The 9347-nt window shown below is 45.5% G+C and overlaps 1 pseudogene; it reads left to right on the top strand.

Moving 5' to 3' along the window:
• Positions 1-644: 644 nt before the first annotated feature.
• Positions 645-2013, top strand: LOC142458222 (C-C motif chemokine 4-like; annotated as a pseudogene).
• The last annotated feature ends 7334 nt before the right edge of the window (positions 2014-9347 follow it).

Consider the following 9347-nt stretch of genomic DNA (forward strand, 5'->3'; position numbering starts at 1 on the left):
AACACTGGGGGCATGCAATAGAGCAGCGGGGGAAGCAGAGCAAGGAGTTCCTGAGGGAGTATCAAGGATGGATTTGGGGGCGAGAGCATGGCACCCCATCAGACTCACCCGGAAAACACTCCTAAAGGTCAACAAACAGACCTTGAACTATTAACAGGCTTTTCTTTCTTAAAAAAAAAGCAAAAAAAAACCAAAACCCTCAGACACTATTCTGATTGATAGCCAGGCACCACCTGCTTTTGTCACCACATCTTGCTGTGACACGCTTATCTTCAGTGATCATTTCTTGAAGGTGAGTTTTGAACAGGGCCATGGTATAGGAAACTGATTATTCTCAAGTAGGCGCTAGGAATTCGCTAGGATTTTATGCATTATTTCACTGGACCTTTCTGATTTCAGACTATTTCCCCTCCTCTAGCCTACCTTTTGTGCTCCATCAAGTTAATGCTTCATTCTTCAGCACGTCATTCACTTTATTTAATTATTTTAAAGAAATTCTGAATCCTGCGCTCCCACCTCTGTCTAAGGCCCCAAGGCCCTATAAAGAGGAGCTCCCAATGTAGTGTCAGCACAGGACACTCTGAGTTCTGAAGCTTCTGGATTCTGCAGTCTCAGCGTCTGTAATCCTCTTCTGAGCCAAGACCATGAAGCTCTGCGTGGCTGTCCTCTCTCTGCTTGTGCTGGAGGCTGACTTCTGCTCTCCCGTCCTCACTGCATCGAGTAAGTCCCCCTTCCACCTATGATTTCTAGAGTCAGGATTTATGCCAAGCCCACAACTCTAGCCGGGGTTGGTCTTGATCCAACAGTGGAACTTGAAGATGGGGCAAAAGGGAGTTGAAGGATTCGAGATAGACTTCTGTTAACTATAAATTAACTGGTAGACATTCAGTCACATTCAAGTGGCTGGGTGTGTACATATTGTTTTATTGGAGAAAAAACTTTGAGACTATGAAACACTGGCAGAATAATTGGCTACTTGATCAAGTCTAGATCTCCCAATTTGTGAAGCAAAGGGAGCTGGACATTAGCACTGAGATTCAATCTAACTCCAATCTTTCAGATGTCTTCCATGGGAACCTCTAGTCAGTAAGACTCCCACTCAGGGTGCGTGAGATCATGTAGGAGACCAACCGTGTTTAGGGTTCTGGTGGCGCCAGAGGAACGTTGACAAATGAGCAGCTCCCGTGAAATGCGTGGCTCCCTCCCCTTTCTCCTCAGTGGGCTCCGACCCTCGACTGCCTGCTGCTTCTCCTATACCCTGCGGCAACTTCCTCAGAACTTTGTGATGGATTACTACGAGACCAGCAGCCTCTGCTCTCAGCCAGCTGTGGTGTAATGTCACCCTTGGGCTTCTCCGGAAGGGGAGTGCAGAGGCTGGAGGAATGGAAAGGGCTCTTGGGGTCAGAGGCCCAAGCAGCAGGGAAGTGTGCCCTCGGAACAGAAGCCCTGGTGTCCAGGGAGCAGTGTTGACATAGGTCACTTTGGGGGGGGGGGGTTGTTGAGTCCTGTGGGAGCGGGCGGGAAAGAGTCAAGGGAGCAGAAGGGCTTCCTGGAGAGAAGTTAACCACGGGTCAGGAAACTAGAAAACGTGTTTTTAAAAGGTCACAGAGGTTGAACCGTTTTTTAAAAGTCATGCTGGAAAATGTGTAGAAAAGTCATTGCTCAGGTCAGTAGGAGATATTAATGGTAAGACTCACTGGTTTCCAGTTTAAGCAACCCTAAACCATCATTGAGACCAAGGAGGAGAAGTTACGGGGAGTCTTTCTTCAGTGTCACCCTCAGGAGCTCCATACACTAGAGCTACCTTATGTGCGCCACCAAGGACGGTGCTCACGTCGGGGAGACACAGGCTGCAGGCAGAGAAGAGCCCCAGATGTCCTCAGAGGTTCCTTGGGGTTTTAACTCACCCACTTCTTCATTCCCAGATCCCAAACCAGAAGGGGAAGTCAAGTCTGTGCCAACCTGAGTGACCCCTGGGTCCAGGAGTACATGGATGACCTGGAGCTGAACTGAGTCCGCCAAGAGCAGCACGTCTCCAAAGAAGGACATGCAAGCCCGGGCATTGCTCCGTTAGCCACATCCTCTCCACACTCAGAATTCCTCTCAGCATGCCCTATTCGTTCTCTTAATTTAATCTTGATGTGTTATTGTATTTGGCGACATTGTGATTATTTATGTCTGTGTTACTGACTCCCACCTGTCCCCCATGGGGACGGTCCATCACTACCCTTTCTCTGCTACTGCAGGTACCTCAGTCCTGTCGATGGGCTTCATGTGTTTGCAATGAAATAAAATTTTGTAGCAATCATCGAAAGTTTCTTTGTGGTTTTCATCTGTATTTGGGGCAAAGGGAATTGCACTTAGCTACTAACCTAAAGGTTGGACGCATAAACCCACCCAGAGACACCATAGAATGACTACCTGGCAATCTACTGTCATGAAATGACAACCTTTGAAACCCACAGAGTGCAGTTCCTCTCTGACCCACAGGGAGGCTCTGTGAGTCAGAATTTACTCAATGACAGAGGGTTTTACTTCTTCTTCTTTTTTTTTTTTTCAATTAGTAAGGACAATAGTTTCCAAAAACAGTAAGAAGGAACAGTTACTGAGTTATTTCTGTGCGCTCTGGGCTAAATACTCCAAATGCATGACTTCCCTTAATATTTCAACACGGATATTGAGGGTTAAAGGGTTGTGTGGACTAGACTGGGCCATGCCTCCTGGTGGTTTTGCAGTTAGGATGTAGTCACCCACGCCTCCCCCAGGAGATCTGAGAGATGGTAAACATTTCCACTGTGACATCTGCTATGAGCAGCCAGTTAATGGAAATAGTGCTTTCTCGGGGCTGTGGCCTGTGTCCAAACATATACGGAGGTCCTGTCAAAGTGCTCCCTGATTTTGTTGGAGCTCCATCCTGTCTCTGGATTGCCATCCTCTGACCACTGCTTCTTCTTCTTTTTTAAAAATCATTTTATAGGGGTTCATAAAACTCTTATTACAATCTATTCATACGTATTGTGTAAAACCCATTTTTACATCATTCTCAAAAGTTTGCTCTCCACTTAAGCCCCTAGCATCAGCTCCATATTTTCCCCCTCCTTCCCTGCTTCCCCTCCTTCATTAACCCTTGGTAATTTATAAATTATTATTTTGTCATATCTTTCACTGTCCAACATCTCCCTTCATCCCCATTTCTGTTGTCTATCCCCCAGGAAGGAGGTTATATGTAGATCCTTGTAATTGATTCCCCCTTTCCAAACCACCCTACCGGTATCACCACTCCCACCACTGGTGCTGAAAGAATCATCTGCCATGGATTCCCTGTGTTTCCAGTTCCTATCTGTACCAGTGTACATTCTCTGGTCTAGCCAGATTTATAAAGTAAAATTGGGATCATGATAGTTGGTTGGGGGTGGGGTGGGGAAGCAGCATTTAGGAACTAGAGGGAAGTTGTATGTTTCATCATTGCTACACTGCACCCTGACTGGCTTATCTCCTCCCCATGATCCTTCCAGAAGGGGTGTCCAATTGCCTATAGATAGGCTTTGGGTCTCCACACCGCTCTCCCCCTCATTCACAATGATATGGTTTTTTGTTCTGATGATGCCTGATACCTGATCCCTTTGACACCTGATGATCGCACTGGCTGGTGTGCTTCATACATGTGGGCTTTGTTGCTTCTGAACTAGATGGCCGCTTGCTTACCTTCAAGCCTTTAAACCCCAGATGCTATATCTTTTGATAGCCGGGCACTATCAGCTTTCTTCACCACATTTGCTAATGCACCCATTTGTCTTCAGCGATCATATCAGGGAGATGAGCACACAATGGTATGATTTTTTGTTCTTTGATGTCTGATAACTGATTAATTCAGCATCCAAGATCACCCAGGCTGGTGGGCTTCTTCCATGTGGGCTTTGTTGCTTCTGAGCTAGATGGCCGCTTGCTTACCTTCCACCATTTAAGACCCCAGATGCTATCTCTTTTGATAGCTGGGCACCATCAGCTTTCTTCACCACATTTGTTATTCACCCACTTTGTCTTCAGTGATTGTGTCAGGAAGGTGAACATCATGGAATGCCAGTTTAACACAACAAAGTATTTTGCATTGAGGGAGTACTTGAGTGGAGGCCCAATGTCCATCTGCTATCTTAGTACTAAACCTATAAATATATACATATAGATCTCCTTCCCCATCTCATATATAAATATATTTACATATGTACATGCCTGTATTTAGACCTGTATAAATGCCCTTTGCCGCCTATCTCTTTCCTCTATTTCCATTGACTTTCCTCTTGTCCCACTATCATGCTTATCATTTGGGTTTCAGTAATTCCTCTACATAATCCTTGATCATGCCCAGCAGGCCTCCTACACCCTTCTCAGCACCGATTTGGATCACTCGTTGTTCCCTTGTCTCTGGGTTTGTTAACACCACTGCCTTTTTCCCCAGCTCCCCCTCTCTGATGTCCTCCTGGAAATTTGGTCCCGTTGTTTTCTCCTCCAGTTTGTTCATCTAGCCACTTATTTAGACAGACCTGTGGAGATAATAACATGTACAAAAACAAGACAGAGCAAAACCAAGCAAAAAAATTAAACAACAACAAACCAATGACAAAAACAAAACAAAAAACACAACAAGAAAGAAAAGCTTGGAGTTAGTTCAAGGACTGTTTGTTAGCCTTTAGGAGTGTTTTCCAGTCGAGTCTGTTGGGGTGGCAAGCCATGATTTTTTTTTTTTGTATTTGGATGAAAAGCTCTGTAAATATCTATCAGGTCAAATTGTCTAATTGTAGTGTTTAGACTCTAGCCTCCTCGTTGAGTTTCTTTTCCTGTGATCTACCTTTCTCAGAGAGCGGTGTATTGAAGTCACACACTATTGTTGAGGCTCTGAATTCTTTTTTCATCTTTTGGAGTGTTTGGCTGACATCTTCAATCGGTCTCTCATTCGAGGAATATATGTTTACAATGCTTAGTGGTTCGAGTTTAGTCATGGCTTGCCTCTGATTTTTTTATTAGTGAGAGGACAGGGTTAGGGCCAGCATCTGACTCTTCTCTCCCACAGTTGAGTCCTTATCCCACCACTCCCTGCCCTGAGCGACTGAGAAGGGAAGTATCTCTGTTCAGCAAGGGTAGATTGACAGGCGCCTCCCTTTTGGGAAAGCCTGCAGAAGGTCTGATCACCTCCGTGATGAAATTATAATAAGGAACACTGGAACAGTCCTGGTCAGGAATGTGGGACTTTCCCTATTGCCAAACAGGAGACTTTGTTGGGGTTTCCCCAACTCTTTTTTGTTTCTCCGCTTTGCATACAACTTCCCTTGTGCACCCTGGGCCAGGGAGCTGGGAGCTGTTTACTTGGCCTTCTGGTGGACGTTTCCCTAGGTTTCTGGGTGGGAACTCGAGCCATAATGGGTGAGGTAAGACAAAGGGTGGAGGCTGCCATTTGTAACCAAGGTCTGGGTGTCAAAGACTTTTGTTTCTCTCTTCTATCTCTGTTGCCTGCTCCAGCTGTGGGGCTGTTTCCTCCAGAATGAGGGCACACACACTCTCTGCTCTCTCCCTACTTCACTCTGTCTCACCCCAAAATCTTCCCCTCATATTCCCATTAGGAGAGGCACTTTCCTTCCAGGTCAGCTGCCAAGCAAGGGAAAGTAGGAATGAAGGAGGACAGAGCATGGGATTAGGGAAAGAAATCGGGTTCTTCCTGTGGGCACATGGCAGCTCTGAGGGGTACTCTCCCCGTGTTTCAGAGCCTGCGGGACTCATCGTGTCCCTTCCCCAGTTGTCTGCACCCTGTCTCCTTCTAGTCTCCTCTCTTCCTGGGTTCTCACTGAGTCCAGAAAAGTGAGGCATGGGGGATTTAAGTAGATATTTAGAGACAAATTTGTGAATGCATTTTTGTAATTGATTCATTTTTTCCTTTTTAAAAAAATTATTTTATTAGGGACTCATACACCTCCCACCACAATCAATACATGCATCAATTGTGTAAAGCACATTTGTACATTCGTTGCCCTCATCATTCTCAAAACATTTGCTCTCCACCCAAGTCCCTGGCATCAGGTCCTCATTTTTCCTCTCTCCCCTCCCTCATGAACCCCTGATAATTTATAAATTATTATTTGGTCATATCTTGCTCTGTCCCACGTCTCCCTTCCCCCACTTTTCTGTTGTATGTTCCCCAGGGAGGAGGTCACATGCAGATCCTTGAAATAGGTTCCCCCTTTCCAACCCACCCTCCCAGTATTGCCACTCTCACCACTGGTCCTGAGGGGATCATCTGCCCTGGCTTCCCTGTGTTTCCTGTTCCCATCTGTACCAGTGTACCTCCTCTGGTCTAGTCAGGTTTGCAAGGTAGGATTTGGATCATGACAGTGGGAGGGGGTGGGGGAGAAAGCATTTATGAAATAGAGGAAAGTTATATTTTTGATCGTTGCTACATCGTACCCTGACTGTCTGGTCCCCTCCCCAAGAACCTTCTGTAAGGGGATGTCCAGTGGCCTACACATTGGCTTTGGGTCTCCACTCCGCACTCCCCTGCTCATTCACTATGGTAAGATTTTTGTTCTGATGATGCCTGATACCTGATCCCTTGATACCTTGTGATTGCACAGGCTGGTGTGCTTCTTCCATGTGGGCTTTGTTGCTTCTGAGCTAGATGGCCGCTTGTTTACCTCCAAGTCTTTAAGACCCCAGACACTATATCTTTGATAGCCGGGCACCATCAGCTTTTTTGCCACATTTGCTTATGCGCCCATTTGTCTTCAGCGATCATATCAGGAGGTCAACACAAAATGATACGATTTTTTTTTGTTCTTTGATGCCTGATAACTGATCCCTTCAGCACCTCGTGGTCACACAGGCTGGTGTGCTTCTTCCATGTGGGCTTTATTGCTTGTAAGCCAGATGGTCGCTTGTTTACCTTCAAGCCTTTAAGACCCCAGACGCTATATCTTTTGATAGCCGGGCACCATCAGCTTTCTTCACCACATTTAGTTGTTCACCCACTTTGTCTCCAGAGGTTGTATCGGGAAGGTGAGCATCATAGAATGCCAATTTAATAGATGTATTCTTGCATTCAGGGAGTACTTGTGTGAAGACCCAATGTCCCTCTGCAACCTTAATACTAACTTTACAAATATATGTACATAGATTTATTTCCTCACCCTCATGTACATATTTGCATATGTACATATCTTTATCTAGACCACTATAAATGTCCTCTGCCTCCCAGCTCTTTTCTCTATTTCCTTGGACTTCCCTCCTGTCCCACTATCATGCTCAGTCCCCACCAGGGTTTCAGTAATTCCTCTTAGTTACATTACCCTTGATCATGCCCAACCAGGCCTCCCACACCCTTCTCACCACCGATTTGGATTGCTTGTTGTTCCCTTGTCCCTGGGTTTATTAACACCACTACCTTTCCCCCTACCTCCCCATCTCCCGTGTCCCCATGGAACTATCGGTCCCGTTGTTTTATCCTCCGATTGTTCATCCAGCCTATCTTATTTAGACAGACCTGCGGAGATAGTAACATGCACAGAAACAAGGCAGAGCACAACCTAGCAACAATATACAACAAAACAACAACAAACCAATGACTAAAACAAAACAAAACATAACAAGAAAGAAAAACTTGTAGTTAGTTCAAGAATTGTTTGTTGGCCTTTAGGAGTGTTTTCCAGTCCAGTCTGTTGGGGCACCATGCCCTGACCCAAAAGTCCACCTTCAGCTTTCCCTGGGGACCTCACCGCTCCATTCCCTTGCTGTTCTGTTGCACCCCCTTGATGTTTTGCCTCGGTGTGGCGGATCCTATCGGGTGCAATTCCCTCACTGTGTCTCCGGTGTTGTCCTATGTAGGGCTATGGATCAGTGAGAGGGCGTCGTGTCTCATAGTGGGGCCAGCAATGTAGTCCTCTCTGTCGACTGGCTGTTCTAATTGGGAACATCGACCTCTTGGCCTGGTGGGTCATGATGTGCTCCACTCTCCTCCTCCCCCTTCATCGCTCCCATGTGCTCTGATCAGATATGTCCCTTTTCCAGAGCTGTAGATTCAGTGCCGTCCTTTGATATAAATTCTTCTTAGGGGAGGGGCAGATGTCCCCTTAGTAGTTGGGGTTGGGGCCGGCCCCCCAGACCTCTGCACTGGTTCCCCACGCCACACTGGCAGGTTGCATTCACATCTTGGAGCATCGGGTTGAAGTCTGGTTCCTCTTTCCCTGTGGAGACACTCTACCCTTTCTTTATTATTATTATTTTTTTTCCTTTTCCCACCTCCTTTTTTAGTTGTCTACCATGTGTATCCCTGTATTTGGTTTGGTCCCCACCACACCACCTGGTCCTCACCCCAGGAATATTTGTATAGCGTAGCTTTTTCCCTATGCCCCATTTGCCTTCTTCTTTTTCTAAAGCTTACCTCAGCAGCCTTTGAAATCTTTCTATATGTGTCAATGCTATCTTTAGGTCTGTTTTCTCTTTTTTGCCCTTTGGGTGAGGTTGTTCTATGTGGTGGTCTCTTATTTATGCTTTGTGAGTGTTGTTCTTCTGCCCATACTGGGTCGGCAAGGATCTTTTGTAGGGCTCGGTTTCTTCTAACATATTCTTTGAGTTTTTCCTTGTCTTGGAAGACTCTTACTTCTCCATCTATCTTGATCGATAATTTGGCTGAGTAGAGTATTCTTGGGTTTGCATTGTTTTCCTGCAATTTTTTGAATATGTTACTCCACTCTCTCTTCTTCATAGTTTCTGCTGATAGGTCTGATCATATTCTTATTTGGGAACCTTTATAAGTGATTGCTTGTTTTACCCTAACTGCTCTCATGATTTTCTCTTTTTCCTCAAAGTTGGATAATTTAACTATTATGTGCCTTGGTGACTTCTTCTTGGGATCCAGTCTTGCTGGGGTTCTTTCAGCCTCCTGAATGGTTGCCTGGTTTTCATTCACTAAGCTGGGGAAGCTTTCCTCCAAGAATTCTCTCACTATTGTTGCAGATGACTTCTTTGTTGTGTCTTCCTCCCGTAAGCCAATAATTCTAATGTTGTTCCACTTCATAGCATCAGACATAGCTCTAAAGTTTTCTTCAGCTTCTCTGATGATATTAGATTGTTGTTCGTGTTTGTTAAAGTCTGCTTGGCTGTCCTCCAAGTCACTGATGCGGTTCTCTGATTCCTCCAGTTGTTTCTCGAGGTCCATGAGTGTGCTACTGGTTTTTGTTATTTCTTCCCTAAACTCCTGTATTTCTCTTTGATTTATGGCTTTTACCTCTTCTATCATTTCTTACTTTTTCTGTATTGTTTCCCTCATATCCTCTATGACTTCAAGTAGCATTCTGAAAATTTCT

Source organism: Tenrec ecaudatus, chromosome 10, assembly GCF_050624435.1.
Source record: "Tenrec ecaudatus isolate mTenEca1 chromosome 10, mTenEca1.hap1, whole genome shotgun sequence".
Classification (NCBI taxonomy): domain Eukaryota; kingdom Metazoa; phylum Chordata; class Mammalia; order Afrosoricida; family Tenrecidae; genus Tenrec; species Tenrec ecaudatus.